The sequence below is a fragment of the Malaclemys terrapin genome, chromosome 15, assembly GCF_027887155.1.
Source record: "Malaclemys terrapin pileata isolate rMalTer1 chromosome 15, rMalTer1.hap1, whole genome shotgun sequence".
Classification (NCBI taxonomy): domain Eukaryota; kingdom Metazoa; phylum Chordata; order Testudines; family Emydidae; genus Malaclemys; species Malaclemys terrapin.
The window spans coordinates 5,804,347-5,826,849 of NC_071519.1; the positions used below are offsets into that span (position 1 = coordinate 5,804,347).

Genomic DNA, 22,503 nt, shown 5'->3' on the forward strand with positions numbered 1-22,503 from the left:
CCTTTCTGCAACCCTCCTGCCCCCAACAACTCGCGTCAGAGATTCCCCAAATCAAAGCCACTTACCAGGGGCCTCCTCTCCTGTTTACGCTTCGCCAAGCTCCGACACCTGTGACTGGCTAGAATCATAGAATATCAGGTTTGGAAGGGACCTCTATTCCAACCCCCTGCTCAAAGCAGGACCTAATCCCAACTAGCCTCTGGGGTAGAGAAGAACTCCTGGCTGCAAGCATCTCTGACATCCAACACATCCTCTGCCTCTGGATCTCCCTCCATCTCCACATCCTCATCCAAGATTTCCTCCTCCTTGCTTGATCCACTCTCGGCTGGCATGTGAGCCACCAAAGTATCCACAGGGGCCTTCGCAGTCGAAGCGGGGTCACCACCGAGTATCTCATCCAGCTCTTTATAGAGCCGGGAGCTCATGAGTGCAGCACCAGAACGGTAGTTTGCCTCCCGCGCCTCGTGGTAGGAGTTTCACAGATCCTTCACTTTGCAGTGTGTCCGAGTCATGACCCCTTTCTCTTATGCAACGTGAAATCTGTCCATAGGTATCAGAATTCCTACGGCTGGAGAACAGCCTCTTCTCCCCGAATATTGATGAGGTCCAGCAGCTCAGCATTGCTCCAAGCTGGGGATCACCTGGTGTATGGAGCAGGCATGGTCACCTGGAAAGATGCGCTGAGACCACTGCATGCAATACCAAGCAAACAGGAAGGGAACTTTCAAAATTCCGAAAGAATTTAAGGGGTGGGGTTCATGGTTGGTCACCTGAGGGCAGTGCAGTAGACTTCAAACCGAATTGAGGCAGTCTTTGGGCCAATGTCAGTTTGGAAAAGGCTCTCTTAACCCAGCAGGTTTCTCAAAGTATCTGTTGCTGAGAACCGCATGTAGTGTGGATGTGTGAACCCCAAAGATATCAAACATGAAAGAAACAAGGCCAGCTTTGGGGAGGTTTCCAGAGCCAGGCCTGAGGGTTAAACAGGTGTGCTCAAAAGGAAAAGGGTCCTCAGCACCTATCAAAATAACTGGTTGCAAAATATAAATTAAATTAATAAACCAAACCAAACTGAAAAAACAATCCAGAAAAGCTACCATCACACATCCATCACCATTTTAGATTCTGACATCTCCTGCCTGATGTGACATCTTTGCTTTGCAAACAAGAAATCTGGAGAACTCTGTGGCTGTTACCCTCTAACTGGGTAAAAGGCTACACATATTGTCTCAAGTAATTTTCCTCTAAAGGGAAGATTTATTTTAAAATTTCTTACAATAAATTCAATTTTAAATAGAAATAATTACCGTCTACACTGGGTCTCTATTCTCATACATGCTATTTCTCTTAAAAATTCCCCCACTCTAATTCCTTTGGAGTGAGGTTTTAATTTCAGGATTAGTCACCATTTCCTATGTAGTCAGAGGGGGCAGGGAGAGAAAACCTGAATTATATTGTAACACTGAAAGTTATCACATGATCAGCCTCTTCCATTACACTAAATAACTTCATGTTTAATTTCATTGTCGCTGGTAAGAACTTATTCAAAGATTACAAAATATAGAGCAGTTTTCTCTTGATTTTCACACTTTCTAATCTTTCAAAGTAGCAGCAGGAGAAGTGATACAAATGCATTAGACTTAATAAGCAAAACGAAGAGACCAAACCACAGACTCTGGACTTAGCATTCATGTAGCCTACAGTCTGAACTTGGAATCTGCTACATTCCCTCACTGGCTACCATTGTTTGCCCAGCATGGCAATGCTTATTGTCCAACAAGGCAGACAGACTGGAACCCATAGGCATGGAATGGCTCTGAAGGAATCACTGGTCTCTCTTTGTACTTCATGAAACTTTGGATCCAAATGGTAAAAGACAGTTGTGCCCAATCATGGCATCCTTTAGGAGTGTGACCAATGCCATTAAACAAAGGAGCAGGGTTCTAAAAATAGTTTACCTGGGTCACAGGTCACCATAGTTTCAATCTCTGGGGTGAAAATCAACCACCACTACCTGCAATTTCTACAGTAGCAGCCATGTTAGTCTGTATCCGCAAAAAGAAGAACAAGTGTACTTGTGGCACCTTAGAGACTAACAAATTTATTAGAGCATAAGCTTTCGTGGACTACAGGCCACTTCTTCGGATGCATATAGCCATTCTATATGCATCCGAAGAAGTGGATTGTAGTCCACGAAAGCTTATGCTCTAATAAATTTGTTAGTCTCTAAGGTGCCACAAGTACTCCTGTTCTTCTTTTTGTCAAATCTTTGACCTTGGAGTAATTTTACACTTCTCTGGCATACAATTCTTCACCAACCACACAACATATCAGTAGTTATAGTGAGGTATAACTCCCCCAACTATGCCCTTTTATTTTTTAATCTAGTGGCACAGATTTAAATTTGGGACAAAATTCAGATGCGTCTTAGAATCCCTGTAAGACAGAAAATATCAGGTATCTAATAAAAATAGGTTTCTTTCTGCAGCTATATCACATTCAACACGGATTTCATTTTCTACACATTTGCAGCACCTCCCAGGGGTGAGCTGAAGAGAAATGTCACTTGCAATCCCCATCTAGGTAGAGATGGGAAAATGTATTTCCCAAATAATAGGCAACATGCAGCTGATTAGGAAGAAGCTATCTTCAGGCGTGACCTCCTGCAGGGCCTGGGCCACAACGGCTTTGGGAGACCAATGAATGGGTATTTTGCTGAGTTACAAGTCTTTTACTAGGGAATCCTCTTGCCAGCCCTTTAGAAAAAATATTGACCTAACCAACTGAACAAGAGGGGATTGGGATGGTGATGGGGAATAAGATAATCCCTCTGATTTACCCTTACTTCTGTTGTTACAGAGGGTGAACTGACAATTTTTCCTATCCCTGCCCTGTTCCTGCTCTTTGTTATAGTTCAATATATTTTAAGTGAGGAAAATAGTAGTAAAAATGTCTGCTCTCCAGCACAACTTGAAGCAACATCAGGGAAACTGGGAATGAAACAATTTGATTCCGAAGGGGGAACTCGATGACTAACAGTTGCCTTGAAATGAGGGAACAGTATAACCGTGATGCTCAGGGTTTGTTTAGGCTAGGAAAAGTGATGGAGTTTAGGTCAGGTCAAGGGGAAAGCTAATGCCAAACCCTGCACCTGGGCTGCATCTGCTCTACAACTATAATTGTCTTTTTACACTAAGATCACTAACTTGAACAGCCAACGCCATGTACAGTCCTAGTGAATATAAGGCACAGTTTTTGCCTCAGTCTAGCTTGTTGGTATCAAATCTCTCTCTCACACCTGGAGCTGATGAACATTCCTGGTTGGAGGGACACACATTTCTATGACTCAAAAGGAAAAAAGTTAATAGAGAAAAATCACAGGATTGACCCCAAAGAACGGGGAGCTGCAAAAGGCAGAAGCACGCAACTCATCGAGGGGAGCTGAGAGACCAAAGTGAAGATGGTGCAAACGTCACTATGTGGGAATTAGCAAATGTGATTTTTTTTTTAATTTTACCCAGCCCTAGTCAAAGTATTTATTACAGTTCTCTGTCATGTGGATTTTCTGATGTCTAATAAGGTTTGAGCTGTGATTGAAGCTTTTCCCACACTCAGAGCATGTGTAGGGCCTCTCCCCTTTGTGGATTCTCTGATGTGTGCTCAGGGCAGAGCTCTGATTGAAGCTTTTCCCACACTCAGCGCATGTGTAGGGCTTCTCTCCTGTGTGGATTCTCTGATGTCTGATAAGGTTTGACCTCCAACTGAAGCTTTTTCCACACTCAGAGCATGTGTAGGGCGTCTCTCCTGTGTGGATTCTCCTATGTGTGCTCAGGGCAGAGCTCTGATTGAAGCTTTTCTCGCACTCATGGCATATGTATTGTCTCTCTTCTAAGTTGATTCTGTTGCTTGTTATAAGGTCTGAGTGGCTACTAAAGTTTTCCTCTGGCCTCTCCTGAGTCTCACAGGCTTTTGCTTTTTCTGGGAGTGCACAACTCCCGGAAACATTCCCTTTGGATCTTCCTGATAACGTTCCATGTAGTTCTACTTGCTCAGCATCTTCCTGATGCGGTTTCTCCTCCTCATTCTGACTCACCATCCCATCACCTGATGGGAGACAGATAGAATCCAGACATAGGTCACTCCCTGCACCAGAAAGAAAGAAAAATCTCAGAGAGAGGAATGGAAAAAGGGATGAACAAACCAAAATATGTGTGGGAGAGATCAGACCCATCAGGAGCTGATTTTCCCCAAACCCTTCCCCAGAGGAGAGAGGAAGGGATCAGTTTTGGTCTACATCTCACCAGAACACTCAGGGGAAAGCGAGATCGGGGAGAGACCTGCTGCCAGTTGACAGTCAGAATAGGAGGGAAGCCATAAGTGACATCTGCCATAATGATTCCACATTTGCAGGGAACAAGCCTGAACTTGGAGAGCTCACAGGGTCTTTGTAGGGCATCCCAAATGTTTCCTGCATTCCCAAACAGTTTTTGAGTTGCTTTAACCAATTCCTCACCTGTGAAGGCAGCTCTTGGAAGGAGTTCTTTCTCAGAGCCCTGGAGGTCCGGGAACCACGGCTCTTCCCCTCGTTCCAGCTGCAAGATCACATCAGGTTTGGATTTTGGAAACCCTACTCCAGGCAAAGAAAACAAGGGAGGTCAGTGGAATTTGTGGGATACTTGTCACAAAGAATATTCCATGGTTTTAACGCCCAGCTCATTTTTATGCAGTAACATTCCAATGCCATTTTTCTTGGCTCAAAGTGGCACGAGAGTTATTATTATTATAAATCATATGCATTACCTTAGTGCTTATGGATCAAATAACAGTGGGTCCCCATTGTGCTAGGCAAAGTACGAACAGAAAATAGTAGCTGGGCCATGCTCTGAAGAATTTACAATCTAAAAAGACAAGTCAGACACAGAATGGGGGAAGGGGTAGAACCCAGTCTTAGAATATATATATTCAGGTCTGCCTGTAAAGTCTATACTTTAATAACTTAGGTGTATTTTTATCACTTAGCTACTTACAGGACTATAAAAACAAAGAATCAAAATCTCTGTCTGTATTTGTAAGGTCCTTCTCTTACTGTGACAGTCTGAGGCCTTGTTCTTAGGCTAAGGCCATTGGCTAAGCAGCAGGGGAAGCCATAAGCTGGGAAGCGTAGGGTCACATCCTCACATCCCAAACCAATCACACTGAAATAAGGTGGTATTGGGCTGTTAGGAAGATGATCCTGTTCAGACATAGCCCATCACCACCAGCTACAGATACAGATCTTAAGATGGTTAAAGAACACTTAGTTTGATAGCATCCTGTCTGGCAAGAAATCACTTACCAATGCTTGTGGTTGTGAGGTGTGTATTGGCATCATACAAGTATCACCAAAATTCCTACCTCTATCACACACACACTGCTCACAGCCCTTACAGAGAAAGCAAAGCACAGGAACTGGATGTTAGTCCAGTGAACACAGTGGAGGAGAAGCTGCAATCCTCAAACCCTGGTCAAAAAGGAGAGGCATGTGGGTCCCTTTCCATAGAGAGACCTGACAGGGAATTCCTTGAGCAGACCATGGATACAGGTCAAAGGCTTAGCTACCCCAGAACTGTGACATCGCAAAAGCACATTTTGGGGAATTAAGAAATCTAGTGACTCGGGTGTAATGGGAGGGAGAATTAAACTCCCCTAGTTTGTGGAGAAGGCTGGGGAATTAAACACTAAAATTCAGGAGTAAGAGCCTCTAATTCTTCTGGAAAAGGAGAAAGTAAGAAACAAAAACTGGGCCTAGAAGCCTGGAGGGAAGACAGCTTCTGGCTACTGTAGATGGAGAGAAGGGGGAAAAGACTCTATAAACTCTCACTCTTGTTGATCCCGACCTGATTTTATGATCTATAAAATCTCATCTCTTGTGGGCAATTTTATACTCGCTAAAGGTAAAATGTCATTATCAGAGTATTGCTTATTAGCTTGGAACATGAATGCAGGGGCAAGGAGGTAGAAATAAAGAAATGTGTTATTAAGGGCAGGTCTAACTACAGCCGGGATTGAGGCTCTGAGATTGATGCACCGGTGATCGATTTAGCGGGGCTAGTAAAGACCTGCTAAATCAACTGCAGATTGACTGCAAATCGCTCTCCAGTACTCTACTCCTGACTATCCGTAAAGCTCTCCCATCGACCCCCCACCGTGTACACCCTGCTGTAACTTGACCTAAGGTAAGGCCAACCCAGCTATGTTATTTATGTAGCTGGAGTTGTGTAGCGCAGGTCGACTGACCACGATAGTGTAAACATAGCTTAAGCTTGCTACAGTTAAGGACTTTATATTAAGTTGAGGCTTTGTGGGAGTAGTTATGCTGAAGTCTAGGATTTACCTTAGGTTTGGGTAGGGATTCGGGGTTAAAGGTCTGGGATCCCCCACAGATCTCTCCTCCCTCCCACTGACCCATCTAACCCACTTCCTTCGTGCCCTTCCTCCACACTCCCCTCCCCTTTGTCCCATTACTCTCAGCCGGCACCACCTCCCGGCACCATGGGAACTTTTTGTGTTCCCTCCTTGTCTCTCACTGCCTCCTCCCTCCCTGCTCCTTCTTAGCTCTAATCCTGCACACCCTCCCCATGTCCTGGCACCCCAGAATTATCAACTCCCCCCTTCTCCGCCCCTCCCAGGCCTCTGTTCTCCCTTCATCCATGGGGTCCTGAATGGCAAAATTATACATTCTCCTATCAAAAGATGAGCTCATCTGACTGTCACACAAGCCATGCATGAATCATACACCTATTTCCTTAATTTAGAATTCTACAAGCAGCATATTTTCCTCTTAAAATGAGGAAAAGGCATGAAAGCTACAGTTATTAATAAGGATACATTAAATGCAATTTTAAAATGATTGATTGCATCAAAAAGGCACATGTTCAAAAATGATACTAGTGGGTGGGAGATAAGGCAAAAAAAGATGGACAAGGAAACCTGCAAAACTTGTATGATGAATAAAGCTATAAAGTTATTACTACTCAGGTTCTTTAGCAATCTCATAGCTTCTAATAACCCAGGGGGCAGGACTCCTTACCCAGCAAGATCACCATCACACAGCTCTCCTGCATGACATCCCTGTAGAGGGCTCTCTGAGTGGGGTCCAGCAGAGTCCATTCTCCCTTGGTGAAATACACAGCCACCTCCTCGAAAGTCATTGGCCCCTGAAAGAGGCAGAGTCCACACTCAGTACCTGCAGCCCCACTCACAACCCGACAATTCACAGAACAGCAGCACCAGATAAATGGAAGCTCCATGAGGCACATGTTAACAGAGGCCCACCCCACCTTGCCTAGAACGGCCAGGAGGCATCAGAGGGTAGAAAGACAGAAACTTTGTGTCTTCCAGCCTACAGACGGAGGCAGGGTCATCACATTTATCACATGCCTACTAGAGCTTGATATAGGAGATGGGGCTGTCTCTGGACCCTGCTGGTAGCTCCCTGGTAGGAATCCTAACACTCTCCAAATAAAATATATGGAAGAAAGGGGAAGTCAATAGTCAAGAATGTAAGTTAGAAGGTCAGAATTGTAGAAAGTTGGTAACGGAAGATATCAGAAATCAATTATGCGCAATCAATGAAAATAAGAAGGAAGTTTTTAAAAGCAGATTAAGTACAAAATTAATCCTAACAACTGTAGTGGTAAATTACTAGCTGGAAATGGCAGAATTATCAAAAATAATGCAGAAGAGGTAAAAGTGTTCAATAAATATTTCTCTCCTGTATTTGGAGAAAAACAGATGATGTAACTCATATCATAAGATATTGATGCCAACAGTCTTTCCAATCCAACAATAACTCACGAAGACAGCAGCTATTAAAGTTAGACCTGTTTAAATCAGTGGGTCCAGATAACTAGAGTTTTGAAAGACCAGGTGGAGGAGTTTGGTGGACTATTAATGTTGATTTTAATTACGACTTGGAACACTGGGGAAATTCCACAAGACTGGAATAAAGCTAATGCTGTGCCAATGTGACCTCGCTGGTAAGGATTCCCGTTCCGTAGGTTCTTAGAAGGGGAAATGCAGAGTTAAGGTTTACGCCACCCCCACAATGCCACCTTTGCTCTGCTCTGTTTCAGCATCATCCTGCTATGCTAGTGACACACATACAAGCCATCTCTCCTCCTCCGTTACAGAACGCTCTGGGAACAGAGCAGGACAGCAGAAAGTCTAACAACTTCTCTTTGCTAAAATAATATTTCGGTTCTTCTCTGTCATAGCAAACAGAAGCTTCCTACCCCTGGCCTGTGCTCTAGTACTGAACGTCCAGCACACAGACCATCTGAGACTTGCAGAGTGTTACCACCCCTTTGTCCTCAACCTGAGTTTTCCTTTTCAGTCACTGCCTTCACTTCCCCCTCACTAAGCCTCACAGATCACTAGAACATACGCCACCAGAGTGCTGACAATCCCCATGGCAAGAACACACCCTTGGGCACCTTTGCTGATACAGCCTACAACACTCAGCACGGAAATGAAGCAGAACCACCCCCCACCCCATTTCACATGCACCTCTCTTCATAGCAGTCACAGCTCTGCCCAGCTGCTCCAACCAAGCCCTCGATCATCCAGTTACAGCTACACCTGGCACAGTGCACACAGTTGGAGGGCATGCGAATAAATGCTGGGAGTCCCATCTGTGAACACAACACAATGGCACATTCTCTGAGTCTTTCCTCATATCGATTATAGGGTCATAGATTTTTAAGGCCAGACGTGACTATTATGTCATCTACCCTGACGTCCTTTATAACAAAGACATAGACGTTACTGCTGCATTGAGCTGAATACCTGAGTTCCTGTGGTACTTTGTTAACCTTCGCACCGCCCACACAGAACCATTATCAGGGGTTCTTGCCAGCTGCAGGGTTAAGGGTTGGGGGCAAAAGTTAAGGTTGCATTGAAGGGGTGGCGTTGACATTAACTTTTCATTTTCTGGTTTGCAGAAGTTTAACTTCAGTCACCGTCCATACTGTGCAAGGCAGGAGACACCACTGGGCAACTTTAACTCTGCATTAATGTAGCTTATGAGCATTTAGTTTCCTATTTTAAAAAATGGCTGCTTTTGCCACTATAGCTGTGTCTATAATTGAGCTTTTGCCAGCAGAGCTATGTTGGATGGTGTGCGTGTGTGCGCATGTGTGTGTGCACTTTTTCACAGCCTTAAACAACAGAGCTGTACTGGCAAAGCTTTTAAGAGCTACCTTAGAGCTACCTAACAATTTCCTCGACAGACACCTGACATGCCACCTTTAGGTGAACTCATATGCATGTACATGGCCTGTGGATCCCAATAAAACATTAGGCACCCTGTGTCCTCTGCCAGGTGGTATCAAGAGATCCATAGTGAGTCACATCCTCCTCCTTCTCCAATCGCTGCCTTAGAGTGTCCCTTAGGCTGATCCGGCTCACCCCATTTCAACCTTCTGTTTGTGTTCCATAGAGCTCTGTCCTTGGTCCCCTTCTTTTCTTCCTCTGCACCTTATTTCTGGGTAATCTCATCTGCACACACACATTCAACTACCATTTCTATGCTCATAACTCACAGTTCTACCTCTCTGTTCCTGACCTGTCTTCTTCTGTCCCAACTGAAATCTCAGCCTCTCTCTCATCTCCTCATTGATGTCCAACCATCAGCTAAAGATCAAGAGCTGAAGCAAAGCTCTTAATATTTCCCCCAAGCCCTCCCCACACCTTCTTTCTCTACCACGGCAAACAGCACCATTGTCCTGCCTGTCACTCAGGCCCATAACTGTGCAATACCTTTGTCACAGATCTCCCTCTGGGGCCTCCTATCCAGGCTGTGCCTACACCTTGCATTTTCGTTTTGCATAATATCCTTAATAACTGGCCTTTCCTATCCATCTGCGCAGCTAGAGCTCTTGGTCATCCTCTCCTGTCTCAGTTACTCCAACATCCTTTTCTCTGACCTCACCTTGCGCATCTCCATTTGGAAGGAAAAAAGCTGCCTCCTGGTCCTCAAACATAACCTATGAGGGAAGGTTAAAAGAAATGGGCATGTTTAGTTTTTAGAAAAGCGTGAGGGGGAAACCTAAGACCAGTCTTCAAATATGTCAAGGGTTGTCATAAGAGGACAGTGATTAATTGTTTATCATGTCCACTGAAGGTAGGAATAGAAGTAATTGGCTTCATCTGCTGCAAGGGAGGTTGAGGGTGGGTAATACAAAACACTTTCCAGCTATAAGGATAGGGAAGTACTGGAATAGATTACAAAGAGAGGTTGTGGAATTCTTGTCACAGGAGGGTTTTAAGAACATGTCAGACAAACTTATGGCATACTTATATCTGATCCTGCCACAGGGCTATGGGAATGGAATAGATGACCTCTCGAGGTCCCTTCCAGTCCTATATTTGAAGATTTTACTATTCATTGCCTTAGCCCTTTGCTTTGATCATGTCTCCCTTAGAGAATGCGGACCATTTTTGCGGATCGACTGCGGGTATAAATTTTGTATCTAGAGTCCTGAAAATCTGCAGATATCCATGGACCATTTTTGCGGATCGTGGATTGGATGTGGATATAAATTTTGTATCCATGCAGGGCTCTACCTGTCTTACTTCTGTCTATACCTACAACTTAAATCTATTTAGTACACAATGGTTACATTTGAAATAACATATGACATGACCATAACAATGATAAATGAATTATAAAATGAACTAATTGGCTCCATGAATCACGGAGACTCTTTCTTTTGCATCCTCACCTGCAAGAGCCGCAATCTTTCTTCCCTGCATGTTCTTTGGATCTTTGAATTTGTCCCCCCTGAAGTCACATGGCCTGATGCTTATTTTTCACATTCTCCTTTGGCAGAAGAATTTGTCTGTGGTTCCTGAACTATACCATCTAATTGGCCAGCTTTCTCCACGCACAGTGTTTTATTTATATTCCCTCCTTTACACCTGACTCACTAGATTCCCTAATGCCGCAGTATGTGCTTTCCTGACATCTAATGCTGCTGCAATCCTACATTCAGTGATATCCCTGCCCTTCCTGTTCCTTACTCCACTGAACCCCATCAGCCCATGCTTACTGTTCCCAGTTTCCCCAGGACTCTCTCATTGTCTCTGGACCTCGATGTCGGTTAGAAGCAGAGCCAGGGAGACTTGCCCTCTGTCTGGAGTCTTAAATACCTGGGACATGCAGTTCCAGTCTCCGTATTTTAGGATCCTCTTTGATAATGGATGTCTAGGTGTTTGTGTTCCCAGCAAAGATGGGAATAATTAAATCCCTGATAAGCAGAGTGTTCTGCACCTTTGAGCACCTGGGGAGACGGCCCGCGATTTTATTGGTTTTAAATGGGCTGGGGTTAAACTAATAGAAAGTTTTTTTGATGAGAAATGGCCTATGAATTCCCCTGATCTCCCTTGCTTTCTTTTCCTTGAGCAGGGTTTCCAGTTTCCAAACCCTATGTGATCTCCCAGCTAGAAGGAGGGGAAGAGCCGTGGGTCCTGGATCTCCAGGGTTCAGAGGAAAGCGAGATCCTGAGAAGTCCCTGCACAGGAGAGGAAACATTAAACCAACCCAGAAACTGTAAGTGCCTGGGAGAAACATCTGGGATTCCCCACAAAGACTTTGAGCTCTGTGAGCGCAAGGTAATCCTCAGCAGATCTCACTCCTGGCTTCCTACAGATTGTGACTGACACTTTGGTAGGAGCCCCCTCCTTTCCTAATGAGTGTTTGGTTGGGATGTGGACAGGCCCTGCCTTAGGGAAAATGCCACCCTGGATGAACTTGCATTTTGGTGCCTCTGGTCCCCATGGGTGTGGCACCCCTCCTCCATTTCCCCTGTCCTGCATGGGCTTCCCAGGCTTCCTACCCTCCCTTCCCTGCTAACCCCTGCACTGTGCCCTCTTCACCCCAACCCCTGCTCCTTCTCCTGCACCGCTAATCCCTACACCCCCTTCACTCTTAACTTCTGCCCCCTCCTGCACCCCAACCCCTGCACCCTCTTGTGCCCGAACCCCTGCACTGTGCCCCCTACACCCCAACCCCTGCTCCCTCCCCTGCATCCCTAATCCCTGCCCATACTGTGTCCCAACACCTGCACTGTTCCCCCTTTGCCCCAGTCCTTGCACTCCCCTCCTATGCCCCAATCCCTTCACCCCTTCACTCCTCCCTCCTGCACCTCCCTTCTGTGCCCCAACCCCTGCACTGTGCCCCTTCACCCCAACCCATGCCCTCCTCCTGCATCCCATCACCCGCATGCCCCCATCCCTACATTGTGCCCCCTTCACCCCCAACCTGTGCACCTCCCTCCTGTGCCCCTAATCCCTGCATGGTGCATACCCCCTTCACTCCAACTCCTATCCCCAGCACTTCAACACCTGCCCCCCTCCTGAGCCCCCAACCCCTGCACTGTGCCCCCTTTGCCCCTAACCCTTGCATTCTCCTGCACCCATATGGGGAAATTGACCTGGATGCACAAAGCAGGTGGCATTGCTGCTGACTCTCCCACTGGATGCTGCTCCTCCGCCCCACACGGCCTTAGGGGGCTGGAAACGGGGGAGCAAGGAGCAACGTCAGTGCTTCCTGCACCCAGATCACTTTCCCTGTGGGCTGCGTAAGAGGAGGGCAGGAGAGCAGCAGCTCCTGATGCCTCAGCACAACCCAGGTGGGGAAGTGACCTGGATGCAGGGAGCCCTGGTGTGTGTGTTGGGGGGACTGTGTGTGTGTTGAAGAGAGTGTGTGTGCCTGAGTGAGTGAATACACTTGTCTCTTTAAGAAAGCTCTCAGGGTCAGGAGCCTGAACTAGGCTTATTTAAACACAAGCGGCTACCAGCAGCTCCGGCCACACAGAGGCAGCAGCAGACACAGATTCCCCCTGTCCCGTCACCCCAGCATAGTGGAAATCGGGTACCCAGGTGGGGGGGAGGGGGATACCCCACCATCAATCAGCACCTCCCCCCCCACAGAGCAGTCAGGAGGACGCTTCCAGTCCAGAGTGGCCAGGGATGACTCCAGGGATGGGCGGAGGCATGCGGGGACAGGAACAGTAGCAGCTGCACACATGGAGCAGGGCAGAGAAGGGGACCTCCCTGCTCTGGAGAAGTCACCTGGCTCTGACGGCTGGTCGTCCAATTGCACCCTGCAGCTCTGGTTTGTCCCCCTCCCCCACGCTGCTGCTCACCTGCTTTCTCCATCAGCCCAGCGAGCCTCTCGGCAGCAGGTCAGGTGGGAATCCAAACCCTGTGACTGGTACCCCCTTGGGTGGGACTCCCATACGGCCCACCCTAAAGGCCAGCCCTGGATGTGGAGCAGAATTGATCCCCTCGGCTCTCCCCTATGGGGAAGAGTTTGGGGGAATTCAGTCCCCGATTTTTATTTTCTTTCTCCCCAGCACTTACTTGGGTTTGCTCTCTACCTTTACATCCCTAATTCTGAGATTTCTCTTCTATTCTAGCAGGTGATGAGGTGGTGAGGGAGAACGAGGAGCAGAATCCTCACCAAGATTATGCTGAGCTGGTAGAACTGCATGGGGCACTACTGCAAAGATCCTAAGGGAATGCATCCAGGCGCCAGGATCCAGGAAAAGCTGATGAAAGTTACCACAGACCAGAGCGAGAACAGGGAAACCACTCAGAAGAGAGAGTGGATGAACCCATTAATTGTCAGGGAATTCACAAGGACCTCAAGGAAACTACATCCCAGGAGAAAATCCTCAGGGAAAAGAGAGAGTATACATGCAGGGAGTGTGGGAAAAACTTCAATTACCGCTCAGCCCTTATTCGACATGAGATAATCCACATGAAAGAGAGACTGTATGAATGCTGTGAGTGTGAGAAAAGCTTCAATCATACCTCAGCCCTTATTAGACATCAGCGAATACACAGATGAGACAGACTCTATGAATGCAGTGACTGTGGGAAAAGCTTCACTCAGAGCTCAGACCTTTCTACCCATCAGAGAGTCCACACGGAAGAGAAACTCTATGAATGCTGTGAGTGTGGGAAAAGCTTCACTCAGAGCTCAGGCCCTACCTATCATCAGAGAATCCATAGAGGAGATAAACTTCATAAAAACCTTCTCTAGAGCTGTTAGAAGATTTTTTTCTTTAATTATTTTGACAGTTCCCAGGTAGTGACTGTTAAGGCTGTTTGCATCTTTTGCACACTGTCGTCCCTCAGCTCCCACACATGAGTTCTCTGTTCTCTGCCTGTCCCATGGTGTATGGGCCAGCCCTCAGGGCTTTGAATCCTCTAATCAGAGTTCAAGCCTCAGTGGGATCTTGGGGCAGCTCTTTTGCCACCTAACACTACTGGCTGTTCGAAGCCTTCCTCTTGGTCTTTCAAATGACATGGAAGCCTGTCTTTTGCCCACTAGCTGTTGTGACTTGAGTGCAAGAGGGAATGTTTGAAGGCTGGCTGTGCTTGGAGTCCTGAAGGTAGAGATGTGAGCTCCATTTCCTCTGAGTCCTGAAGCTGGGCTGCAGCCTGGACTAGGAGCAACCCTATTGGTTGACCTACTGACCCAAAGTCACTTGGGCGGTGTTGGTGTTCCCCTGGAATGCTGAAGGGCAGGCCTAATTAAGGGAGGGAGAGTTAATACTCCTCCCGGATGTTAGCTGAAAAAAGAGCAGGTTGACCCAGAGGCGGATTGAGTAGATGGGATCCTGTATTGCAATACTTGTTCCCCTCGACCCAATTGTCGAATAAGCACTGAAGTAGTTACTGCACCCTCTTTTTGTCTAAGTTAGTATTTACATGCCTACAACCATTACAACAGCCCCCAAACCCTTATTACGTAATAAAACACCCATTCTGTTAGTAGACCCACCCCTATCTATTGTTGACAGCATTACACATATTATACGGGAATTTTTTCCTTGAAAATACATTTCTTTGCAACAATCTGTTGCCACAAATCTCCCTGGTCAGCAATTTTCAGGGGAGGGAGGAAGGGGCCATAAGCCAGAGCTTGTTTATGTAGCTGGGAAAGGAAGAGGGGGGGGGAATAACATTTATTTTACCTTGTTTCACACAAAGGGCATTATTCGAGAGCCACATTTCTTATGCATCTGCATTTTTATTAACTCTTGCAAGCAACACAGAAAAGAAAAATATGGCAACTTATTTATTAAACAAAGAACTAAAACCTACCTATCCCTTTATCCCCTAATGCCATGTCAACACATTAGCAGCTTCCCAAGTCTGTTAGTTAACCCTTACATCTGCTAACACTCCCCCACTCTCTTCAAAAAAGGCCCCAGGCGCCCCTCCTTCTCACACACTGAACGGTGGGGCATTCAGGCTGGAGGCCCTGGCTCCAGCTAGTCTGATACCTTTGTTGCCTGCCTAGAACTGGGCCCCGAGATGGCAAATAGGGTTCATCGCCCGGTGTTCTTGGCACCAATAAAGACACCGAGGTGAGAAAGCAAACCAAGTTTATTTCAGAGCTATGAAATGGCACTAGGAGACAAGCATGTCTCAAATCAAGTGCAGCACATACAAATAAAATTTTCCCTTTCATATTCCAAGCTGTTTAGTGTAAGCCTTTGTCTGTTACTCCCTCTTACCCCTCCCACCCCTCCCTTCTGTAGTAGTTACAATTAGAAAAGTTCCCATTCCTCTGCTTATCTCTTGGCCATGCAAGGCCTGTTTACAGCAGCTTCCTGCTAGAAAAGCTGACCCTTACATTTCTGCTTCAACATGTAAGCACTTAGCACAGAAGTAGGTGAAAGTTCTCAAGATGGAGTCACTGTGTTTCAGGTAGGCCCAGAGCAGAAGAGCTTCATCGGCACTTTTGGCCTTTTACTCTCCCGAGTTACCTGGTGGCTATGTCTAGTGGCACCAACAATCCCTCCTTTGCGAATACTCAACAAACCTTTGTCAGAGTTTTCTCATTCTCTAAAGACAAAATGCGATTACGCTCCATGCAATCAGGATTATCAAAGGGAGGATATAAAGGAACCTCTGGGAAGGGAGAGGTACAAGTCTTACATATGAGCACTTTAGAGCAAATGAGCAAAAGGAAAAGGACAAAACATATCACAACACCTGTGAGCAATGCTTCCCCCTATACCCCCTAGTTCCCCTAAACCAGGTATCCAACCCCAAAGGGAATCCAAAATAGTAGGTTCCCCTTCTTGGGCCTTCCACTGATTCAAGGCCTGTTCGGCTGACAAGATGTGCTTGTTAATATCCTGTGAAAACTCTGGGACATAAGTACAACATTCTTCTTTAATAAGGGCACATACACCACCCCGTGAACCTAACACATAATCTAGGGCCTGGCGGTTCTGAAAATCCAGCAGTCGAAGCTGGTACAGCTCAGAACTTATGCGTTTCTCTATGGCCAGGGTATCATTGGCAAACTGAGTGAGAAATTTAGACAGTCTTCTGTAAAGTTGGGTTAACCGTCCCACCCCATAGGAAGGGAGGGATATCATCCCAAACCTGTCTTCTTCACCAGTAGGTTCAATGGTAGCTCTCAGGGACTGATACTACCTAGGGCGACCTGAGCCTTGGTAAGAACACAGAGGGGAGGAGCGAGTTAGCCTTTGTAACAGCTACCATGCCAACCATGAGGGAGCCATTTGTAGGCACTATTACCACATAGCCAGAATGCTTCACCAGAATGCTTTCCATTGTTACCTAGTAGGTCCCGTAGGGTGGCTTGTGGGGAAAGGGCAAAGAATGCAGCGCCGGTTTGCCAACTGGTGGCATTTAGTAAAGGAACAGTGCGACTTATACCAGGACCAATATAAAATCGACAGGTTTCAGAGTAGCAGCCGTGTTAGTCTGTATTCGCAAAAAGAACAGGAGTACTTGTGGCACCGTAGAGACTAACAAATTTATTAGAGCATAAGCTTTCGTGGACTACAGCCCACTTCTTCGGATAAAATCTACACTTACTAATGCCTGCAAACCAAGTGTAGATAAAAGCAATGCTCAGGGTTCTCGCGGGGAGTGCGCTGTGGCTGTTCAGAGAGATCAACAGGCATTTCCAGTGACCCTTACTGTCTTCCGAATAACAGCTTAAGTCCCAAATCATCACTGGCAGTCTTTTCCGCAGGCTGGACAGTCCACTGTTCAGGAGCGGGTACTGCTTTCAGTCAAGAGTGATGAAACCAGTTCTTGTGTCCTTCGACTTTTGCCGCTGTATGGGAAACAAGCAGGATGATGTGGGGTCCCTTCCACTTCTCTTGGAGAGGCTCGTCCTTCCAGGTCCGCACGAGAACGGAATCATCAGGCTGCAGGGAGTGGACCGGGGTATCCAGCAGACGAGGCTGTGAATCTTTGGGGTATCTGTGAAAAGAAGAAAGAACAGCAGACAGAGAGCCCATGTACTGAGACAAGAAACCACACCCCATCTCCCACTCCCCTTCCAGAACCGCGGTACCATTCAGAGGCCATGCCCTTCCAAACATAATCTCGAAGGGACTAACCTCTCCTTGGGGAGAGCACGAATGCAGAGTAACACAAGGGGAAAAGCATCAGGCCACCTAAGAGAGGCCTCCTGACAGAACTTTGAGACGTGTCGCTTGAGTGTCTGATTTGTGCGTTCCACTACTCCACTGGCTTGTGGTCGCCATGGTGTGTGGGGCTTCCAGGGGAGCACTTGATATCTTTTGAACAACTTGAGATGTGTTCCATTATCAGATTTCATCCACTGGGGGAGGCCGAAGCGAGGAATGATCTCCTTGACAAACTTAAGAGCCACTGTCTTGGCAGTGTTGTTACGACATGGGAAGGCCTCAGGCCATCCACTGAATCAATCCACTAAGACGAGGAGATACCTGTACCCTTGGGTCCTGGGAAACTCAGTAAAGTCTATTTGCCACACCAATCCTGGGCCTGGGGTAGGTTCCAGAGTGGCTGGTAACACTGCTACTCCTGGTCGAGGGTTGTTCTTTTGGCAGATTAAACATTCAGCCTGTACCTGTGATGCTAGGGGTTTAAGTCTAGAGGTTAGAAAATATTTATTCATAAACTGGGTAAGAGCCTCTCTGCCTGCGTGTGTGGTTTGATGCAGTTTCTGCCACACCAGTCGGATTAGGCCCTTGGGCAGGAGGATTTTTCCCTCTGTGGAATAAAACCATCCCTCTTTTTCCTGGAGACTGAGACTGTCAGCCAGGTTTCTGTCATCATGGGAGTACTGAGGAGCTGCAAGCTCACCCACTGATGGGATGAGGTCATGCATTTGGGCATTCTTCTCTGGTGGTGATTTCAGGGTAGCAGCTCGCTTAGCTTCCCTGTCTGCTCTGGCATTACCCTTGCTTACATCTTGATCTTCCCTTTGATGGGCTTTGCAATGCACCACTGCTACTGCTGAGGGGAGTTGTACCGCTTCTAACAGCTGGAGAATTTGAGACCCATGCTTAACCGGAGAACCTTGGGCTGTTAGCATTCCCCTTTGCTTCCACAAACCAGCGTGAGCATGCAATACCCCAAAAGCATACTTTGAATCAGTAAAGATATTAACCCGTTTGTCTTTTGCCAGCTCGAGTGCACGAGTCAGGGCCACTAGTTCAGCAAGCTGTGCAGATGTCCCGGCAGGTAAACTTCCAGCTTCCACGGTATCATGAAGTGTCACAACCGCATAACCAGCCCTCCTTTGCCCGGTACTACTGCCATCCGTATACCATTCCAAGTCAGCATTTGGGAGTGGTTGAGCCTTCAAATCTGGGGGGCTAGAATAGTGTACATCTATGATTTCCAGACAGTTATGTTCCTGCTTTTCTGTCTCTGGTAGCAGGGTAGCTGGAATAAGGGAGGGACAGGTTATTAGGGTAACTTCAGGATTCTCTAACAGCTTTGCCTGGTACTGAGCAACCCGATCCTCTGTGAGCCAAAGACCACCCTTAGTGTCCAGCAAGGCTCGGACCATATGGGGAATATACGCTTGCACAGTTCCTCCCAGTGTCAGTTTTTCAGCTTCCCCAAGCACTAGGGCAGTAGCTGCGACCGCCCTCAAACAGGCTGACCACCCCTTTGCAACTTGAGCCAGTTGCTTAGAAAAATATGCCACAGAACGGTTCCAGGCACCGAGTAACTGAAATGCCCTGTCCGCTTCTGGGGACCAGTGAAAGCGGTCATGATCGGCTCCCTTAACACATTCATACAGAGGTTTAGCTCACAGTCCACTACACTGTATCCTCAGAGTCCGATAAAGTTCAGGAGATTCACAGTAGCTTTAAGACAAGGGATTAGACCCACTGCAGCAATTAGCAAATCATCTACCTATTGCAGAAGGAGGGCTTTGTCCTCATTATCCCACTCCTCCAAATCTCTGGCCAGAGCCTGTCCGAACAGAGTGGGGGAATTTTAAATCCCTGGGCCAATACTATCCAGCAAAGCTGCTTTTTAACCCTTTTGTTGTCCTCATTATGCTTTGCAGTATTTTGCAGATCTCATAGTTGCTTGGGCACTTTCAGGCCCCCCCCTTTCTCTTGGTTGTCAGCCAAGTCTTGGCTTTGAAGAATGTCCTTGGACTGAGCCTGCTAGCTGTATTTTCCTCTCAGTTAACTCATTCTGTGCTCTTTTGCCTTCTCTCTTTCTCGGATTCTTCTAACTTCCAAAAGAACCTTCCACTCTTCACTTATACACCTTTTCCCCAACAATTAACACATACACATTGCCATTATACATCCTTTCAGTAACATAACTTCTGTACAGAGCTTTGAAGCAACAAACCAGGACGAGCACACTGATTTCTGAGGATTTCACTCTGTACAACCTCTGGTATCCAGTAGCTTTCCCTTCAAACTTTAAATGCCTTCTCCGTGCCTAACTTACACCTCTTCTCTGCCTCCTCCCTAGCCTTAGCTATAACCTGATTCCGCTCCACTTCAGACAACAAAGTTCTCATAAGTGTATTGCAGTCATCCCAGTCAGGCTTCTGGCTAGCTAGATACCCTTCAAAGACTGAAATAAACCTGCTTGGCTTCGTCGAGAACTCCCCTGCCTCTGCCTTAAAAGCAGCTAGAGGTACAGGGTTAAAAGGCACATGAGAATACACAGGCACAATCTGGGCTGCACGATACTCGGTTCCTGGACGGGCTACCACACTCTCAGTAATCAACGAATACAATCCCACCGGGGGGGGGTACTCTCTGGAGCCTGTGGGGGTGGAGGGGCTGAAGGGGACACCGATTTTGCCATTACAACAGTGGGAGGGTTCTGGGGTTTAGCAGCCATTACTACCGAGCCTGTCGGAGTCAAATGGCACTTGTATAAAATATCAGTCCTATTAACACCATACGCATGAGATGTTAATTCCATTTACCTGCTCTGTGACAAAACAAAAGCAACGGAAGGATTGTATTGTAATTGAGTGATCCTTCCGGTGGCCACCTTTCTTGGCACTCTAGCTGATACTGAGGCCAATCAACTGTACAGAACCTTTTCAATTTACTTTTAATCAACTAGTCAGATCCAGACACTTCCCAGTTCCCCAGAATGCATTCTAAGGGTGTACACTGTACCTTGCCGGCTGTACTCTGTTCCTGCCCCATAGGGAGATTCTGGGCGTCACCAGGTCACAACAGGTAGACACTGGGCATCCCCAGGTCACAACAGATAAGTCCCCACTGGACTGTTCCTACCTTAGCCAAGGGACCGGTTCCCCACCGTCGCCCGCAGCTGCTTCTCCACTGTCTGTGTGCGTTGCACCGTTGTGCCCTCCGGGGTCAAGCAAACCACGTCTCCACCGAGACCGCCGATGAAGTCACCGGTGCGCGCTGGGTGTCAATCGTCGCTATAATCCGTCGCCGCTAGGAGGGATCCGGGCAAGGCTAAATTTCAGCCTCGAGTCCCACGTTGGGCGCCAAAACTGTTGCCAGCCCAGAACTGGGTCCCGAGATGGCAAACAGGGTTCATCGCCCGGTGTGCTTGGCACCAATAAAGACACCGAGAGGAGAAAGCAAGCCAAGTTTATTTCAGAGCTCTGAAATGCCACTAGGAGACCAACATGTCTCAAATCAAGTGCAGCACATACAAATAAAATTTTCCCTTTCATATTCCAAGCTGTTTAGTGTAAGCCTTTGTTCTGTTACTCCCTCTTACCCCTCCCACCCCTCCCTTCTGTAGCAGTTACAATTAGAAAAGTTCCCATTCGTCTGCTTATCTTTTGGCCTTGCAACATGTAAGTAGTTAGCACAGAAGTAGGTGAAAGTGCTCAAGATGGCGTCACTGTGGTTCAGGTAGGCCCAGAGCAGAAGAGCTTAATCGGCACTTTTTTCCTTCCACTCTCCCGAGTTACCTGGTAGCTATGTCTAGTGGCACCAACACCTTGGTCTACTGACCATGCTACGAGGAGAGAGAGAGAAGGCAGCTCATAATGGGGTAAGCCACTTAATTTACAAATATGGCTTTTGAGGAGAGACTAAGGCAGTACATAATTTCAAACACCCCATGAATATGATCAATATTACAATTAATAGGAATAATATTCCTACAACATGAGTAAGATGACCAAGAAGTGAATGAGTGTTCGTTAGGCCTGTTTGAAGGGCACAGGCAACATTAGTCCAGGCACAATCAGCAGGCAGTTTAGTAGCCAGCTGGAAGGCATTCATTCTTCAAAGGCCCTTTGCTTCCAAAATCAGTGTTCAGCGATGCTCCACCTGGACCTCCTGGAGTAGCTGTATCATATGGTCACAGTTCATTTAGGTGGGTTCCATAGTCCAGTTAGTAGGTATCTTTGGGTGTCCAGTTACATTAAGCTGATGCATAGCTGATATATGAATCTGGAAACTGGCGTTTCCCAGCTGCAAGGAAAAGTTTCCTGGTCCAAATTTCATCCACTCCACACACTTTTCACCCTCCAAAACCTGGCCATTAAGCACGGCTGATTCCTCCCAACAAATTTTATTTCCCTGTTCCACCCAATGCTGAGAGGGGTACAGGTTCTAAACACTGCAGGGGCGGCAGTTCCTGGCGCCATCTCTTCCAGGTATTTCCCTGTCCCACCCACGCAAGACCCGTGTATGGGTAGTATACCTTGGATCTCATGAGAAACAGTGTGCCATTATTTGTTATTACTGCTTGCCATACGGCTTCTTGGGACCATTTCTATTTGCACCCACCCCCAACCTTGTCTGTAAATGGGTGGCTGAGGTCCATTTTCCTTCAGCCTCTAACAGTAAAGTTACACCGGCTCAGTGTGCATTCCTTCAAAATTGTCTCCCAGGTAGTTATAAAGGGCCAATACACCTTTAATTGATTTGCTCCATTTTTCCCCTTCAACTCAGTTGGCCATAAACCCTGGTGGGCATTTTGCAAGAGATTTACAAGATGATTGGTGAGGGCTTGTTGAACCTGGCTACATGCTTCGCCCCACAAAATAGTCTTTACCCTGTTCACCAATTTACTCATAAGGGATTCTGTAATATTCTTGAGGGTTAGAATTGTTGTTTCCCAACAAATGGTCAGTTGAGCTAAGCACAAATCCCTTTAATAACTGCGTCCCCTCCCCCCGCATCCAGTAGCCCCAGGTCATGTTCCAAG

At 46.9% G+C, this 22,503-nt stretch overlaps 1 protein-coding gene across 2 annotated transcripts in view; it reads right to left on the reverse strand.

Annotated features, from left to right (window-relative positions):
- LOC128823020 (zinc finger protein 883-like) overlaps nt 1-22,503 on the reverse strand; it is a 341,706-nt gene that overhangs the window by 46,562 nt on the left and 272,641 nt on the right. The gene's annotated exons all lie outside the window — the stretch shown is intronic.